The sequence below is a fragment of the Pyrgilauda ruficollis genome, unplaced genomic scaffold (genome assembly GCF_017590135.1).
Source record: "Pyrgilauda ruficollis isolate IOZ18807 unplaced genomic scaffold, ASM1759013v1 scaffold141, whole genome shotgun sequence".
NCBI classification, from domain to species: Eukaryota; Metazoa; Chordata; class Aves; order Passeriformes; family Passeridae; genus Pyrgilauda; species Pyrgilauda ruficollis.
The window spans coordinates 314,351-328,570 of NW_024512655.1; the positions used below are offsets into that span (position 1 = coordinate 314,351).

General features: G+C 40.6%; 1 protein-coding gene and 1 long non-coding RNA gene across 3 annotated transcripts in view; both read right to left on the reverse strand.

The window, feature by feature from the left end:
• PEX14 (peroxisomal biogenesis factor 14) overlaps positions 1 to 14,220 on the reverse strand; it is a 67,410-nt gene that overhangs the window by 15,311 nt on the left and 37,879 nt on the right. The window lies entirely within an intron of this gene.
• Positions 6,235 to 7,509, reverse strand: LOC121349648. The gene is made up of 3 exons (XR_005954572.1): positions 7,460 to 7,509; positions 6,995 to 7,074; positions 6,235 to 6,527 (listed from the first exon to the last, which is right to left on the reverse strand). It is a non-coding gene; the product is annotated as an uncharacterized LOC121349648 (long non-coding RNA).

Genomic DNA, 14,220 nt, shown 5'->3' on the forward strand with positions numbered 1-14,220 from the left:
ATTAGTCTAGATCGTTTCCGAAGACGGGAATAATTTGCTTTATTTTATGACAAATGCAGAAATAAAAAGAAAAAAAATCAGGACTGACTGTGATTAGTATGAATGGGACACAGAATGTAAGGAGGAAATAAAACTATAACAAAACAGATCAAAACAAGGCCAAGCCCAACTTTCAGCTGAGCATTGCCCCGGCCCATTGGTGCATGATTAGATTGCCCCAGGGCAGCCTGGCTTTCATTTCACACAGAGCTGGAGTAAACTGCACACATGGTACGTGTTGTTGCAGTGACTCCTGCCATGAGGAAATGCCAGGATGACCATCTGTAATTGGCCACAACATATGGAAACTATTTGGCCAACAAGGGGGAAAAGAAAAGCAGCCAAAGGATTCACAATGACCAGCATCTCTGAAGAAGGAAGCACAGCTGGATTATTTTTTCCAACAGGAGAAAACATCCTCTAGAAAAAGAATTTAGTACTCAGATGGCAATCATGAAGTGGGAGCTGGACAGCTGTGTAGCATTTACTGTCCTGCACAGAAGCACATAAAAACCCAGTGCCCCTGCTACGAGGAACACGTGAAGGGATTTGGGACCTTTCACCATCCATCCAGGGCATGCAAAAACTCACAAAGAGGGAAGTGAGAATATGGATTTAAGGGAAGAGATTTATAAGATAAGAGGCAGACCACTTGATTCTCACGTGATTCTTGAAGGGACTGAGCACAGTGAGGAAAATGGTATGAACAGGACAGCACTGGGAGAAAAAAGGGGAGATACTTTCTCTCCATCACCCCTGCTTGAGATCCATGAAGCACTGCTGGTAGATGAAATTCCTGAACTTAATACTTTAAAAAACCTAGCTTTTTAATATTACAGGGAGATGCAATATAGAAAATGGTCAGGCCACTGGGCATACTAGCTAAGTTGCAAGAAATTTTTTCAGGATCTTTAACTTCACTGCATACTGGGGGGTCTAGACAGAATAATCTGTAGCACAAACAATATTTCCAGAAATAAATACACAAGTCTGTCTCAGAACTGTTATTTAATATCATAAGCACTAACACAGTGCTTGTGGTATTCAGCAGGCTTTATAACTATTAACAGATCTTCTCTCTATTCCTGTGAGCGTGTGAGAGAGACCGTGAGTTCCTGTGAGACACTATTCATCCACTCCACCGAGCATTGCAGAGAATTTCAGTGACTTCTCAAACAGCCAAATACTGTCAGTGTAAGAAACAGTATCAGAAAGGGAAAGTTCCTGATCTTTGGTCCTGCAATCTGACAGAATCACCCTGTGACTTGTGTTTGATGCACGGCTCAAATAGTAATGAACCAAAACCACACAAAACAACATGGAACAAGACTTGCAGTGAGAGTAATAAAAGGCAGATAAACACAACTCAGCGTATTGCTCTGCTCACAAAAGCAGTATTTACAGTGTCTAATACACGTTAGAAAGCAAAGTCCAATCAGAAAGAAATTGTTTCAACCAGCTACTAATTATCGAATGTAGAACCCATAAACAGATGCCAACACTGCAGATCACCAGCAACCACCGAATTTCATAAAGATGGAGACAACATTACTTTCTGGCTGCAAATGTGGCATTTTGTTCTATTTCCATGCAAATCTGATAATATTTAACACTTAGAAACATCAAAAGTAATGGAGGATCTTCACTTCATTCTGCAAAAAGGGCAGAAAAGAATGCCAGTTGTTTCACAACCATACCATAATCTCATCCTGTCTGAGAGAAAAGCTAAAATCTTTGGCAAATAAAATGCACCTCTAGGATTATTCTGATCTTGCCAGCTAGGGACAAGTACCACTGCTTCCATTTAAACCCTGCTGTGCTGTGAAGAAGAAGCTGATGTGAATGGTAGAATGACAGGAAGCCTTTCACACTGCAATTCCTGGTTTGAGTAGCAGAATTAGAATTGTTACTACTTCCCTGTACTATTCTGCTGCCTTGTGAAGTGGTCTTGGCCATGGTACTAGTGGCAATGAAGAAGAGAATATCACAACTACATCCCTTTTTAATTATCAGAGGAGAAGACTGGGATTGCCTGGAAAACCTCTTCTTTCACCTGGACGAGATGCTTTTAAGGCATTGTGATTTTGGCCTCAAGATCAAGGGAGTCCTGGAGCTGAGTCCTTGTGCATATACACAGAGTTAGTCTGCACAGCAGACACTCAGCAATGACAAGTCATCTCTGCACTCAGAAATATACCTGTCCCCATGCTGGCCATTTCTCATACACAGTAACAAAAATGGACAAGATATTCTAAGGCTCTCCTCAGGCAGTTATAGCTAACTTCATCACATTTCCCTTTGGAATGATTTTTTTTTTTTCAAATTCACCACCTATATATGCACACGGTATGAATTTTCCATGCCCAAATTATTCAACTTGGATATATTAATTACATACAAAAATGTGAATTTTGAAGCCAGATCTAAGTGTCATCTGTTCCAATATCTCATCTTGCTTTATTTTATCACAGTCCTATCACTGCACTACATGAAAAAGGATGCATGTTCATTCATTGTTCTAATCTAGCAGGAAATTGGCAACCCAAAAATAATACCACTGCCCTTGGATGCAAAAGCAGTGTCACAAAACCTGGGGTTTTGTGTCTAGTACAGCTCCCAAACAGGTATCTCAAGAAAATCACCTCAGTTGAACAGTGGAATTGCTCTAAATCCACTTTCCAACACTTTGGAAAACAAACATTTCCGTTGTTCTGTGGCTGCAGTAAGATCAAGTCCATGCAGAATGCAAAAGGTTAAAAGGAACAATAAAGGAAACTGCCAATTGTAAGTGAATTATATTTGGCTTTGAAAGCCGAGCCACGGCTATATTATAAAAGGCATCTCTTTGCGTTGTTTACCATCACCCTGACTAATGCAGACCTTTTTTTTGTTTTAAATAATCTCATGCAAATTAGACACACACTTCCTTCCAGTTGATTGCTATCTGCAAGGAATAATCTAACCGCAGAGGGTACTGAGCAAGGACTGAGCTGAGGAGAAGGATGCACGGAAACTGAGCCCCACAGAATGCAAACCTGCTCCCTTCCCCCAGCCCGCCACCCGCTCCTCTACAGCACCACAGCCACTGCAAAGAATTACTCAGAATTTTCACAAAGTTTCAAAAATTCCTTTTCAGGCTTCAGGGTGTTGATTTGAATAATCCAGCACCCATGATTGTTTTGCACTCAAAGGCTCTCGCTGACCCTCTTTTTTGATTGTCACTGCTGCCACTCAGTTCGCAGGCATCACTCAGCCTCTGTAAATTGTAGCCAAACACAGAAACAGAGCGAGTCAGAGAATGAAATGGGTTGTCACAAGCATCTCTTGGTGCCCGCACCTCGGGTGTTGTATAAGGAGCTCTTTTGTACAAGAACTTTTAAGACTTGACTGTTTATGTCCTTTTATAATATCTCTTGCTGTTTAAGGACCTCATGTACATCAAAACACTGTTCCTCTTACGGTCACTCTGAGCTAGAGGAGTACTTACAGTACTGTTACCCATATTTCACAGATGAGGAAGAGGTCAGACATACACACATGACAAGTGCCCCAAGGTCAGAAGTGAACCTCTGGCAGACAGAAAATAAAACTCAGGAGATGTTTTACCTATTTTCTGTCAAAACACAGCAGCAATAATTGCAATGTAAAACCCTTCCATTAACTCAACCAGATAAGCCACTGCTTTTTCTTCTTCTGACGCAGGCTCTGGCATATTACTGACAACCCTTTTCCCATCCTATGCACTGAAAATATATTTTTCTTCATTATATTCTTCCTTACATTGCTCAGTTCAGTAATTCACACAAGATTTTCAGGTTACATCAGTTTTGGGGAGACATTTCTGTTTAGGTGAAATTAAGAATTCTGCCATAATAATGAAAGGTGGTGGGAAAAAATCAGTTTCTTTGTGGGTTTCCAAAGCCAGCTTCATTACCACTCCAGAGACCACCCTGAAGCAAGCCCCCACCCACCCTTCGGCAGGGACAAAAGGCAGGAGAGGGTGTGGGGCAGGGGGTGGCAGCTGCTGGCTTTTTCCCACACACTTTCTATTAAGGCAAAAACAAAGTAGGACAGGACAACTTGTTCAGCTACAACAAACTTTGTGACCACCTGAAGTTAGTGCCTGGTATCACATGACTAAAAGGAAGATCTGCTGGTCGGCACCCTGAAATGACATTACACTCTGTTCCTGGAAGCCACTGAGTCAACTCTGCTCAGAAAGAACATGGCCACATTTTAAAAGAATCATCATAAAATCCTTCTGGGATCTGATCCAGACTAATGATTCCACCTGTTCAGTCAGTTACACGCAGTGCTGGGTGACTGTTATCAAATCTGTCTCCTACGTCCTACTCTGTGCTTAGCTGAATGTATTTCAAAAAGGTCAAAAAGGCAAAGTCTCCTGGTCCATTTTCTTGAATGGTCACATGGTCATTCACGAGGTTGAGCCCAACCTAATATTTGAATAAACCTAAGGTTTCAGAAACAGCACTCTGATTTTTCCCCTTAATTTACACCGAGACACTGCATTTGAATGTAAACATCCTGCTACTGCACTTCCAGCTCAAACTTTAGTAAAGGAGCCCACACATCAAAGGAGCGTGGCCTGGTCTCAACTGTCAGGCTGAGAAATGCAGAAATAAAAGTATTTTGAAAAGTTGCTGAAAGGGCTTTGAATTCTTACAGCTCTATTCATCTACGAGACTGTTAATTATGCAAGTGCAATCTTTCAGAAACATGATACACTTTAACCCATCAGGGTGACTAAGCAGCAATCAGAACTGGTAAGGGTGCTCTAACCTCAGCTGCACAGCACTAAAATAAGGAAGGAAAATCAGACTAACAGAACAATGGTGGGAATTACACAATGAGTCAGCCAGGACTGAAAAGGTTAAAATAAAAAGTATTTTGGCATAACAAGTATAAATAAATAAATAAATAAATAAATACAGCAGCAGTTTCTCTTCCTAGCTAAGCTTTTTGGAGTCTATAATAAAATGAAGTGTAATGGAGGAGAGGAGGGCAATGTCAGAGGGTGAGGGTTTGGGAGAGAGGTTGTTAAGTATCTCCCTCTCCTCAGCTGTGTTTACTCCATTTACAGGATCCCGGGTGATTGATAGACAGACAAAAGAAAAGCAAGCAGATAGTAACCCCCCTCTGGGAGCACCAGCAGAGGGGATAACTCCTGACATCATCTACAGCCCCAAACTCTCCTTAGCCACTTGTAATTAAAAAGACAGAGCAAGATATGCAAACCAGAGAAAAAGTAAAAGAGGATTTTTTTTATTATTATTTATTATTAACATTTTGTTGGAACAGTAGAGTGCAATAAGGACTCTCAGAGCCGTTAAAAGTCGTCGGGTGACCTGCAGACCCCTATTTCCCAGAGCCTTGTATAAAATTGAATTTTTTAAACATAAATTACACGTAATGACGACACTGTAAAAACTAACAGTAATGGAAAGCTGTGCTGTATTTCATTAGCCTGTATTATTCCGTGCCACCTGATCCAGCCGGGCCTTGTTTATGAGTTAGTGTGTTAGCAGATGCCGATGGAAGCATTTGCTTCGACCTTGCTCTTCTCATTGGGGCATGAAATTACGACGGCAGCACCTTGATATTACAGCCATAAATACAGTAAACTGCAAATTTAAGCCAACGGCTCCTATTGTCTCTGAACATAAAGCTGATCGGTATTTATTTAAAAGGAGAACGAAAAAAAATATTATATATCACCTTGTTTATGGGTCCAGTGTCCCCCCTTCCCCTAATCTGCCTTATTCACTTGGTTAAATACTAAACAAACAAACTAAATCCTCTCTATTTTCTACTGATTAAATATTCTTCTGAAATGAGTATTGTCTTCAGAAAACTGGATCAAAGTATTTTCATTCTGAATAAGGAAGGGCAAGTGACTTGCTTAGCATGTCTTGGAATGGAAGAAACAGAACAAGTACTACAACTTTTCTTCTCAGTTTTATATATATATAAGAAGTTCAAAATGGAAAATGAAAAAGGTGCTTCTGGTCACTCATTCACATTTGTGTGTAACATGTATACATATAAATAAGAAACATGTTTTCTTCCGCTTTTCTATTTAAAAATATCTCCCATGTTAATACTATTTCAAAACAAGGAGGGGAAAAAAAAAGAAATTGCAGTGAGGTTAATTGGAGGGGGAAAAAAACATGGGATTCCTTCTCTGAGGCAGCAAACAGCAGGGAGAATGCCTCACTCTCCTATGGGCATTTTGGGTAAATACCCAGTAAAATTTATCAGAGGGGAGAAAATCAAACACAAAGGCAAAAGGACATTGTAATATCACAAAGCATACCAAAGCATAAATCACAGCATTATAAGTCAGTCCAAAATGCATTTCACTGGTAGTTTCAAGGCAGGGAAAATACAGTTTCACTTGCAGCAAGAGAGGTCAGGTCTTCCTCCTCTAATGTAAAGTAAGCTCCTTGCCTATGTGAAGTATGTTATCTCTGTTCCATAAAAAGAAAGAGGAAAGAAAGAAATAAAGAGATACCTTTAGCAAAAGCTCCCAATACTAAGCTATACATTCGAGGGGTCAAGGCACTAAGAGGAGAATTCAAGGAACAACATGCAGGATGAAAACTGGACTCATGCTCGGGATTCTGCAATGCCAAAGTCCCAGTAGATGGAGCGCTACCACAGCCTCAACAGGATCTGGACACCTCTTTGTTGAATTAATCTACAACAAACCTTCAGGCAGCAGACAGCATAATTCAACAGGTATCATTTCCACTCCACAAACAGTTCAAAATGGAGAAAAAAAGGAGATAGCAACATGACACTGACTCAAGCAAGACAGGTCCAGAAGTCCTCACCAACCTGAATTACAGAACCAGAAGTTTTGTTACAAAGCCCATTTACATTCCTACACAAACAAGTATATGCAAAAACACAGAATAAATTCAAACTTGGGTACCTTCCTCTGAAGACCTGCCTATTACAGGATCATTCTCAGAACACCATGGTCAGCAAAAAAGACAGAAGAAACAAGTCTTTCTGAAACATAAATAAAAATCTCTCCTAAAAATGGAAGGCAATTTTATTCTCTATTTTTATTTTTAGGTCTCTTGCCTCCAGCTTTTCCTTTCTATTGTCGCACAAGCATAATCACAGCAGCTGATGGGAAGCCTCCTTTGAGTGGACACTGGTAGGTTATGTCCACTTGCCTGCTGCATGGCTAGAGCTGGAGACACACCATGTGTGACTAACCTGGAAGCCAGTGCTGCCACACAGAAACATAGGACAAACCTTCAGCCAGTTCATGAGAACACTACATAAGAACTAAAACCTCTACATATTTGAAATGATTTCAAATTAGTATCTACTTGGGGTTTGAAGGCTTTGAAGACTATGCCAGGATACCAGTTCCAAGGTAGCTTACCAAGAATAGCACATAACCAGGGCTCTGACATCTGTTTAAAAGAAGTCCTTAGAGAGCAAAAAATCCAGCTAATGGAAGAGACACTACCCCAGTAACCACAGTGCTGTCATGACTCGTTACCACAACTGACAGCTCCCTAGAAATAAGACCAGGCATTCAGAGAAAACAAGTATTGGTACACTGAACGGGTACGTTTCCAAGCACACCCAACCTGTGACCTGATCCTGCTGCTATTCCTGCAGAGAAACAAGTCTCACAGTGGTGGTTCCTGATCCTCATGATTTGTATCACAATGCTCCTCAGAGAGCCCAAAAGGCATTCACTGGGCAGGTATGGTACTGGGAACTGTGCAGACCACAGAAGGCAGTCAGACCCAAAGCGTCCAACAAGCAGTGTGAAGGAAAGACAGGCTGCAAAGAAAAACCCTCCACTCAAAAATGAAGTAACTTGCCCAGAGTACACATCAGGCCTATGCAATTTCCTATTAAACTGGGAACTACAGCATGAAACATTCTATAAGGGTGAAAGAATATTAATTTCTTCTACATGTTCATTTCCAAAAGCAGCCCAGTTTGATACATGGCCCTTAAGAAAGCCATGCACTACCATAGCTTATAAAGCTTACAACATATTTTAATAGCAGCAGTGACAGAAAACATTTGTGCTTCAGATCCATTTATTTTGTGTGAACAAAATATATTTTGTTAAGCAGCTTGTTGAGCAATAATAACAAAATGATTAGCCTTTGGCTACTCTTTGATCTGTGATATTATCTTTAGGAGCTTCTAAATAGAAAGCCAGAGGTGGTCTTAAATTCAAGCAAGGTAAAACACCGTCAATACATGAGGTTTGGTTTTGATCTACCTTCAGAACACCAATTTTAAATCGTATTTCCAGCTACTTGAACCAGCATGTCACAAGAATTCCAGTGCTGATCCAGAAGGAGCTGGCCAGGGGGGATTTGCAGTCAACCAGACATTTGTACCTCCAACTTGACTGTTAGAGCAGTGCAGAATCCCCAGGCCTTTCCGTGGTATGGGGGTGCACACACACTGTATCAGGTCTGATCCCAAAGCCCAGCCCTTATGTGCAACTCTGGATCAGTCACTGTTGATCTGGGATTCTGCACTGGGCTGGCTTGCAGTTCTAGAACCTGCCGCTCTTTCTGCCAAAATCAGCATTCAAAAGAAAGCAATCATGTAAAAGAACAATTTCAAGCCATTATACGAAATTCTTTAACCAGATTTTTCAGAATATCTCAAGGATGTCTTTGTTTTATATATAAGAATGGGGAAATCTGTCTGATGCACCATTTCTGTTTCCTTGCATTACTCTGGAATTACTGATTGCCCCAAACACACTAACGAGAGCACCTGGCTGTTTTCTACCTTAGACAAAACCAGTCACAGAGCAGCCTCTGCAGATGAACTGCAGTGTGAAGAGCAGCTTGCCTCAATGTTATTTATCTCCTCTTTAAACTTTAGAAAGGAACAAAACAGACACATTTGAACATACTTACCACAGGAAAAATCATATTAAGTGTCTTTAAATGAAGTTTGTGTTTGAAGAACACACAATGAAGCACTGAACACAGTGTGACAGGGCATACTGGACACTCCCTCGGTCAGGAAGCTGCTGTGGGGAGCATGGAGAACTCACAGCTGCACATTTTAAGAAAATGTAAAAATACATGGGAGTGTGCATGGAAAACGACATGGAAATGTAAAGAAACCAACAGTGGGTGTGGAGCCATGAACACATGACTTTTTCTGACAGGTATTTGCTCACAACCTTACAGAGCATCTTGGCTCCTCTAACTCAATTTCTATAAAGTGGAATTAGTGTTAGACACCTGTGAGTCAGGTAACATCACACTAAGAAGATAAGTTGAATTAAGAAAATTACATCTAAATGCTACATATATGATTATTATGGTATAAATGTTTCAGGTAAATTTGGTTTCCACTTCCCCCAGAAAGACAGAGATGCTACTACACTATTATAAAAAGACAATGTCAGCAAGAATTCATTACAGATTATAAATCACCCTCGTTCCTTGTTATTCTATTTTTGAGAAATTTTTTACATGCCATTAAAATATTTGCTGAATGTTACTAGAAAGGTAGCCACCTGTAAAATTAAAGGCTGATGCTGCCAGTAACAGTGTTGAAATACCTTCTGTTTAAAAGACAAACCTACTTTGTAATTTTTAACACAAGTATATAAATATTTCTCCACCCACAATTTTGTTAGTTACATCACATCCATTTAGACAACAACCATCTATGTCATCACACAGGATGTTAATCTTGGGTGGGGAAGAAAGAAACAATAGTAAATTAACTTTTAGAAAACCAAGATTAGATATTTAAGCAGGGTCCTTCATCATGAAAGAACAACAAAGACAAAAAACATTAGGGGACAAGTCAACAAAATGGAAGAAGTTTCAAGAGATCATTTTTCATCTTTTGGTTTGTTTATTGCCTTTTTTTCTCCCCTTGTGGCTTCCACAGGGCCTCTTCAGGGCTCCGGAGAAAATTAAAGAGCCTGGATTAAACGCCCAAAGGACGACTAATGCTAACAATACTAAAAATAACGAGGTTAAGTGGTGTAAAACTATGGTGACCACACACAGAAAACTGGAGTGGTAAGGTAGAAAAGGAGTTTCATCATTGCTCCCTCGGGACATGCACAGAACACAGTAACTGCTTCTGGTTCTCTGGGGTTCCGATTACCATGCCAAACACACCTCCAGAGTTTCCTTATTAGTATAATAAAAAGCCTCTACACATTTGTGTTCTATTCCCAGCCTTGCTATTGACCTTGTGTAGGCCATTTAACCTCCATCTGCCTCAGTTTCTACGTCTGTGAAAGAGAAATAATATTACACTGTATCTTTTCTAAAACATTTCAGACTGGCACAATCATCACGTGCAAAGACTGACAGGTTTGAGAATCTATACATGCCTTATATGCACTTGAGTTAGGTAAGGCATTTGCAACAAATAATTTATTCAAATAACGTATTTATACCTTTTTTTTTGGTAGATCATCTATGGAAATAGTTTCAGATTTCTAACTCTCATCAAGGAATCAAATTCAGACATTGCTTTGTTTGGGTGCTAAAATACAGGGCATTTCTGTGGTCTCCTTTTAGCCAAGTGCTGCCCTCAAAATCCAGTCATTGGGGTTGAATATTCAATAAGGAAATGCAGAAATATCTGTATTTTTAACACTGTGTTGTCTTTTAAAGCATCACAAAAATTCCAGCCCAGGAATTAAAATGGGAGTGGCTATACAGAATTCACACAGAAACTGGAGTGAACGTTAAAAAATGCTTAGGGCCATGTTCCTGCAATGTAACACAAGCTGGATCAGTAGGGGAAACAGCTGAAGTTGTCCAAAGTATGAGGATAGCTCTTGGAGCTCCTGGGCGAGGAAACATTCCCCAAACAAAGGAATCACCGTACAAATAAAAATGGAGTGAATAAAAATGGGAAGATTCTGAGCACCTCCTTCTGAGCACTACATAAGACTGTGTCTCCTCTCTGGGATGCCAAAAAGTGGCCCACCACCACTGCCCAGGTCTGCCAAAGGGCTGCTCAGAGTCGAGGTCCATGATGAAGGGCCAAGGCTGCCCCCAGCAGATCCCTCTCTCTCCACGTGGCTCTCACCCCACAGTCTCAAAGCACAGGAACCACGCCAGGCACAGGTACAGCACAGTTTGATGTGCTGCTGAAGGGGCAGCTCCCTGAGCAGCAGCTTCGTCCTTGGTCCCCAGGGATGCCACAGCCCCAGACTCCCGAGTGCCAACAACTTACCCTTACAGCAACCACTGGGAAAAAAAGCTCACAAAACTGACTCCAGTTCTTTTCTTCCTCTATTTCCTCCCTGGTTTTCTTTTACTGCTACTGCTGTCTGTCTCAGGTGGCCTGGTGTGAAAAAAGCTCTGCTTTTAGGATGAAATATGTGGGACCAGGACCCTGACTGCAGAGAGCCCAACGAATGGGCAAGAGCAGCTTGTGTTCCTCCTGCCATCCTCAGCGAGCCCAGCTTTACGAGACACACACACCAGCACTTGCTTTACCCGACACTAAACTCGCACCTCGCAAACAAATTATTTAACTACTCTATCCCCCAAGGAAGACAGAGATCATTTCAAATGCAGCTCCCTGCTCGTCTCTCACATACACGCAACGGCCTGATAGGTTAAATGCTGCCATTTAATTACAGTAATGGAACCTGCTATTTTTTGGTTCCCTTGAATCCTCTCTCGCTCTCTTTTTTAAACACATACAGAGTCATCTTTTAAACATGTATTTTATATCCTGAGTTTAACAGCTGCATTCTCCTGGTTACTTGAGGAGCCGGAGTAATGATATTCTGATATTCTTCCCGTACCTCTGAGCAACAGTCTTTTAAACACTACAAAAAAAACACGAGCTGGGGGATGCTGTAAGAAGGGATCCGGGCTAACACTATAGAGGCCAATCTGCCCCTTCATTTACTTAGATGCTTTGCATTAATTTTATTGAATAAAACCAGCTTAACCTCTTCTACCAACCCTCAAAGCAGCTGGGGTTGGAAGAGTGGATAAACATGAAAATGCTTTAAGTAATTTTACTGAAAATTCTATGCAGTACATCACACTGACAGTACGGCACAGTATGGTTGTATTTATAGATCTATGGCTGGCAGTCAGAATTATCTCAGATCTAACTGTTAATACATCTGCCTCAGTGTCCCCACCTAAAATTCCTCAGTTTCCCACTAAAATGTGGAGTTTGCAAACCGTTTTGAGAATATAAAGGTCTAATGAAGAGGAAAAAATGTAATCTGAAGTGCTTTAAATTAACCTTATAATCTTGCCATTTCATAAAGGGTGTCACAAGCTTAGTCAGCTAATATTTGTAGAGTACTTTGAAGATGCAAAGTGGCATCGAAATATGGGAAATAGGTGTGTTAAATTCTTGAGCATGCTGCATAACACCTTTTTCTCAAGTGAATTCAGGAAGGAGGCTGTAGGTGGCCAAAGCCCAGAGAGTTTTATGGTTAGTTATTATTGAGGAAGGGCATGTAACACAGTACTACGACAACTGTTAGTGGATTTTACATTTCATATTGCATAGCGATTAGAAAAAATCCAGAAGCAAAGTGTATGTACTTCCAAGCCAAAATATATTCTTACCTATGCTAAGGCCACAACACTCCTAGAAAAATACCCATATTATACCTGTCCTCAGCTTGATTTGTCCTCTAAATGTGAAATGCTTATTTATTTGTTCCGTGGTAGTTGGCTCACAATCAGCCAGCCAGCCATGCAGGAATATTGCCCATCTTCATTCTCTGGTATGGATATCCACTGGTGTCTCTAAAGGATGGAATCTTAAAAGGTGAGGCAAGGCAGAGACAAAGACAAATTTAATTTTATCACCGTAAAAAGGGACATTTCCACATGGGCAGCAAGGACATGAATATCATGTGTATGCAGGGGTGGGGGGATTATAAACGCATTTTTGGCGAAATTCAATAAAGCTGATTCCACTGCATAAGGTCAGCAATTTACTTTTAAAAAATGATATGATTGCAACTTTTAATATAACCCATGTATTTGCTGCAAGATGCTCTAGAAGATTGTGTAATGTAACCACCTGACCTCTCTGCAGGAGCAGAGATCACCCCATTTACCCTTTATTGTCTTGCTAAAAGCAATGCACATTTGCACGGTATGACAAAGTCAACAGCTTTTACTTCAGAGCACCTCAGGTTTCATGAGAATGAATTCTCTGCTCTGCTCCAGGAGAAGTGGAGTCACCTGGACTAGGCTTCAGGAGAAAGAATAGCAAGGAATGAACCAAAAACTAAATAAACCTCTTAGTTAAGAAAAGAATGATTGCACTCCAGACTAAAATTAAGAGTGTGCAGCAGAAAAGCAAACTGTAGGATTTCATGTTCAAGGGGACCCACAACATAATTTTAAACAGAACAGAAATATTGTCTAAGAAATCCTAGAGAATCATCTCATACAGGAACTTATTTTACCTTTCCTAGCAGGAAAGTATCATTAGGTCTGAAATGGATTTCAGCAGAACACCACGGATTATCCTAACTACTCTCCTTGTTTTAGCCTCAAGAGGGAAGGCTGTCTCCTTAGACGTAGAATACCAGGTTCCTTCTCAGAGCAGGTCAGAAAATGGATTCATTTAATTGTTCTGGGAAGACTGTGGGGAAACCCTGGGCTGGATGACCATGAAAAACAAATTCCTTCTGTCACAGAAATATTTTTATACAAACATACATAGATTTCTTCAACCATCCCAAGGTGAATCTTTCTTCAAAGGTCAAAGCTGCAGGGCTGGATTAGGATTGCACGCAATCTGCCTGAGCCTTGACATTCTGACATTCCGAAGTTTGCAGCTTTCCCCTCCCATACACAGCTGATGGAAGTAAACTCCTAATCTCTCTGAAAGTGTGGCTTTTACTAAGTACCTTCAAAAATCACACACGGCAGCACCAAGAACTCTGAAACAAGCACATCAGAGCAGTTTATGAACACAGCTAACATAAATCTTACTGAGTCAATAAGGCGAAAGTGCTAATTAACCCCATTTTACAGATGGGCAAGCTGCAAACAAGAAATTTACCCAAAGCCAAGGAAGCAGTCATATCTCAGACCTCCTATGCCTGCTCTTAGATTGTAACTACAGAAGTGACTTTCTCTTGGACTTGGCATTTACTTTCACTCAAAAACATTATAAATA